The sequence below is a fragment of the Canis aureus genome, chromosome 16 (genome assembly GCF_053574225.1).
Source record: "Canis aureus isolate CA01 chromosome 16, VMU_Caureus_v.1.0, whole genome shotgun sequence".
Taxonomy (NCBI): Eukaryota; Metazoa; Chordata; class Mammalia; order Carnivora; family Canidae; genus Canis; species Canis aureus.
The window spans coordinates 12,610,001-12,615,153 of NC_135626.1; the positions used below are offsets into that span (position 1 = coordinate 12,610,001).

Genomic DNA, 5,153 nt, shown 5'->3' on the forward strand with positions numbered 1-5,153 from the left:
CTGTATAGAACATTCACCAAGAAAAACTATATTATGGACAAGAGAACAAGTCTCAATGTATTCAAAATCATCCAATGTGTGTTCTCTGACCATACTGAAACTATAGTAAACATTGATAGCAGAAATATATCTGGAAAAGATCCAAATATCTGAAAATTAAATAATGGATTCCTACATAACCAATAAATCAAGGAAGAAATCACGAGGGAAATTAGAATGGAAAAATATGTCTAGCTGAATGAAAATAAAAACATAGGCTTATCAAAATTTGCAGGATCTTAGTGGAACCTTGATAAAAATGTTAAAATCTTGTTTCCTACTTCAAAAACCCTATGGACCTGTATCTTTCACCATTCTCTCAGTTGCTGGGGAGGGGGAGAAACTTAAATTTAATATTCATGGCTCCTCCCCCTCCTCATTCCATGTCTGTCACCTGATGGCTCCCACCTGGCATGTGGCTGATCCCATTTACTACTGGTTGGTCACTGGTTTGCCATGTAGCAGCCAGGTGGTCTTTTCTAAAAAGTAAATTGGACTGTGTTACTTTCCCTATCTAATCTCTCCAATGGCTTCTCATCTCACTTCAAATAAGGCCGAAGGCTTGCTCACAGCCTACTCAGTCCCACAGGACGTGGCCGATGACCTCTCTGGCTTCCTCTCTAATTGTCCTCCCCCCACTCACTCTGCTCCATGCCACATTTCCACCCCAGGGCTTTTGCATTTGCCATCGCCTCTTCCAGGAATACTCTTTCCTCAGATATTTGCCTGGCCTGCTTTCTCCTAGCATTCAGATATTTCTCAGACATCTTTTAGGGGAAGAATACCCTAAAATAGCAACATGTATTGACTAGTCAGTCATCTGTTGCTGAGTAATTAATTACCCCCCAAAACTCAGGATTTAAAACTACAATAGAGTTGCGAGCAAGCGAGCAGAAGGCAGTTCAGCAGCGAGAGTGGAGCAATGCCTAAATCAAAGGACCTTGTTTCTTCAAGCTCTTCTGGCAGCGATTCTGACGGTGAGATTGACAAAAAAGTTAAAGAGGAAAAAGCAAGTTACTCTAGAAAAACCTGTGAAGAAGCAAAAGACTGGCGAAACTTCAAGAGCCCTGTCATCCTCTAAGCAGAGCAGCAGCAGCAGAGATGTAACATGTTTCAGATTGGGAAAATGAGTTATATCAGTGTTCAGGACTTTAAAGAGAAAGTCTTAATTGATATTAGAGAATATTGGATGGATCCAGAAGGCGAAATTAAACCTGGAAGGAAAGGTATTTCTTTAAATCCTGAGTAATAACCCAGCTGAAGGGACAGATTTCTGACATAGATGATGCAGTAAGAAAACTGTAAAATCAGAGCCACATAAAACCTGTACTGTTCTAGTTGTTTAAATCTGTCTTTTTACATTGGCTTTTGTTTTCTAAACATTGTTTTCCAAGCTATTGTATATTTGGATTGCGGAACAATTTGTAAGATGAATACTTTTTTCATGTGCATTATTAAAAGTGTTCTGAGTGAAAAAATAAAAATAAAACTACAAGAAACATTCATTGTCCCCTCACAGTTTCTGTGGTTGGGAATACTTTTTTTAAGATTTATTTATTTATTTATGATAGAGAGAGAGAGAGAGAGAGAGGCAGAGACACAGGAGGAGGGAGAAGCAGGCTCCATGCTGGGAGCCCGACGTGGGACTCGATCCCGGGACTCCAGGATCGTGCCCTGGGCCAAAGGCAGGTGCCAAACCGCTGAGCCATCCAAGGATCCCCATGTGGTTGGGAATCCTTGAGCAGCTTGACAGAGTGGTTCAGGCTCAAGGTATCTCATGATGTGACAATCAAGATGGTAGCCAGGACTGCGGTCATCTGCAGGCTCGGCTGGGGCTGGAGGGCCTCTGGAGTTTCCAAGTGGGTGCTGGTTGGTAGGAGGCTCCTGGCATGGGGTTAATCTCCACGCTGGCATCTCCCACCACAAGTGAATGCTCTCAGAGCATGGCAGTCAGATGGCTCCCCAAAGCAGAGCAGATGGCCTGGGATAGACCAACAGTGCCAGAGGGAAGCTGTCCTTTCAGAACCTCACCCCGGATTTCACACACTGTCACTTCTGCCACCTTCCACTCAGCAGAAAAGTGGCCAAGTCCAGTCCATATTCAAGGGGCAAGGCAGCAGGTCCCCCTTTGAAGGGATGCATGTCAAAGAAATCACGTTAAAACTGCAACACATCGCCATCACTCCCTACCTCCCACTCTAATCTCTCAGAGGTACTTGTTTGTTTGCTGTAGCTTTGAGTCAGGGGTCTGAGTTTCCCCCTGCGGTACCCCTAGCACTCAGAGCAGCACCTAGAGCATGGCAGGGCTCAGCAAATGTCTGTTGAGGGAAGTAAATGCTCAGTCTTGTCCATGGTAGGATCCACTGGGGGACTTTGTGATGCCAGGAAGATGGCTTTTGGGAAAAGTGGGACTTGGCCAATCAGAGAGGATGGGAACAGGGATAGGAGGATCTCATGGTGGAGGCAGGCAGTAGAACCATGTGGACAAGATCAGGATGAGAGAGCAAGCCAGCACTGTTGGTGTCTGCAGCAGGACCCTGGGCATCCTTGGGCCTCCCCAGATCAAAGGACAGAGAGCCTGACTCCAACCAGTCCACATCTGCCAGCCCGTTTCCCCCATCCAAATTTGGAGGCAGGCCTTCACAGCAGGTAAGCACCGGGGGCTACCCCACCATCTGCTCACTGGACTGGCCATGGGCAAGGTTTCTGCAAAGTTTCTGCACATTCCTCCCTCCCCATCAGTTTCCTCCTCCCATACTGGTCTCCTCTTGGCTGAATGTGTCCATAAGGGACTCTCAAGCCCAGGGATTTACCTCCAGAGAGGATGTAGAAATGGGTTCTTGTCCTAGTTTCTGATCCAGCCAAAATCCCAGGGAAGAACCTGGAGTGGTCTGCTAGGGTTTTGTAATGACCCCTCGGCCAGTCTCCCAATCCACTGAGCCAAAGAGGGCTGCACCTGTGACTCTCAGCCCCTCCTGAAGCATGGGGGAGGGGGAGGAGCTGTGGCCCCCACAGGAGTACCTCCTCAAGGGAGGCCTGGGGCAGACTGGGCCTCCCTCTCCACCCAGGCCCCTGAGTCCTCTCCACATAATTTGACTGAAGAGGATTCAGAGGGGTCCAAGTCCTGGCAGGTTCACCTGTAGTAGCAGGTCAAGCAAGGCCCAGGCCTTCTGTGGCTGCATCACCCCCCGCCCCTTTGATAAAAGAAGCTCACAGAATAAAATGGACAACAGAGCCCAGGAGGGGCTCACCCACGGGAGGGGGCTGAGGTCTGGTGGTCAGTCACAGCCTCCGCTCCATCCCTGAACATTTGGAATCTGTGCCAGAGGCTCAAGACAAAAGCATGAGCATTGGCAGCCTGGGAGACATGGTGGTATGCTGGCAAACTCATTCAAAGGGGAAAAATAAGTGCTGATTTGCAGAGTTTGATGATTTCCCTGGTGTAACTGCTTCCACTGTACCCAACTTCAAACTCCCAGCTGTGCAAAACCTAGCTCACAGATTTCTGAATATTTAGAAACTGCCTCTCATGCACCCAACTGGCAGATGGGGGTAGATGGGGGGAGCCAGACTTTCTGGCTGCAGCCCCCTGCTGAATTCTTTCCTCCCTGAAGGGTCCTTGAGCTGTCTGGGCCATACCAGAGCTGGCTACCCTGCTGGCTGCTCTCATGCACCACAAGCCTCCAAGCTCTGACCACCACAGGTCACAGGCCACAGGCCACACAAGTTTGGAGACCTGCCAAAGACCCTGTGGAGGTGGGGCTGACTCTGGCCTCCCAAGAGCCCCCAATATATCCTTCTGTGAGGACCCAGGGATGCAAGTGTGCCTAGGCCTAGTGTTCCCTCCACTGTGGGCCTCAGTCCCGGAACAGAGAGAGATGTGGACCTGCAGCTGGCTGCGGATAAACTAACCCCCCAGCAATGATTCCTTCTCATTGAGAGAGAAGGGGTGAAGAAAGGGAACATGCCAAGAGCTGGGCCCCTACCTCTCAGAGCCAGGGACATCTTTTGGTGTCTGTGTTTGGCTCTAGGGAGTGGGGGTGGGGCGTGGGGTCTGTGTAGTGTTGAGAAGTGCAGGGAGACCCTGAGGGGAGGGGCATGGCTTCTCCCCTCTCCGTTGCTCAGAATGTCACTTAGGTGTGGGGATAGGCCTGCTTTATCCCTACTGGGGGCTTTTGCAGTTGGGTTTGCAGAATCCTCAGTTGCTATTGGAAACAATGATGTCACTGGCAGGGGGTGGAGCTTCAGCCATCCTTTGAGTTAGGGAAGCGAAGCACTCTCCAGGGGTGTAGGGACAAAGAATTAGGATCCTGAAGGTGAGAGGGGCAAGGAGGCTCTGGAAAGGGGCAGGAGGAGTGGGGGCTGCAAGTAAATTAGGAAAGGGGAGGGGGAAGAGTGGAAGCAGAAGATATGGGGTGTTGGTCTTGGCACACACCTCACCAGAGCAAGTGCTTTCTGATATATAACCTTGGTTCCTTCTGCTACAAACAGAACTCCCTTTGGCCTTGGCTTCTCCATAACTGATTCGGGTCCAGACCCTGGGACGCTCCTAGAAGATCCAGCTCAACATGGAGGCAGCCACTGTCACCCTTTTTATTCTTCTCAGCCCTCTTGGGGGGGATCCAAGTCACATGGCCCGGCAGATGGGGTCTCTCCCCCGTTTTTGAGCCTTTCGGAGAAGGGAACCCCCCTTTTCCTCCCCGAGGCATGGCTTAGAGCCTTTCCACACCCCTAGGTCTCCAGCCAGCAGAGTCAGGCCCCGAAATATCGTTCACTAGGGGTGAGGACTCGTGCCCGTGCACACGCGCGCACACACACACTGCTAGGACACATTCGGTCATATTAAAGACACACAAGGCTGCCGCAGTGATGAACTCCCAGACCTCTCTCAACCCACCTCCCTGCGGGTCACTATGCCAGCAACCCCTCCAAACACACCCGCGCGCACACGCACACTCGCGCACGGGCTCCCCCCATCGCGGACTCTGATACATGGTCGCACCAACGCAGGCGCACACTCCAGCGCGGGAGGCGCCCCTCCGTGTTGGGAAGCGGGGGCGGCGGGAGGGGCAGGAGACGCCAGCCCCACTCGCGGCTCCGCAGCTGCCGCGGTC

At 50.9% G+C, this 5,153-nt stretch overlaps 1 pseudogene; it reads left to right on the forward strand.

Moving 5' to 3' along the window:
- Positions 1–930: 930 nt before the first annotated feature.
- LOC144285245 (activated RNA polymerase II transcriptional coactivator p15 pseudogene) lies at positions 931–1,464 on the forward strand (annotated as a pseudogene).
- The last annotated feature ends 3,689 nt before the right edge of the window (positions 1,465–5,153 follow it).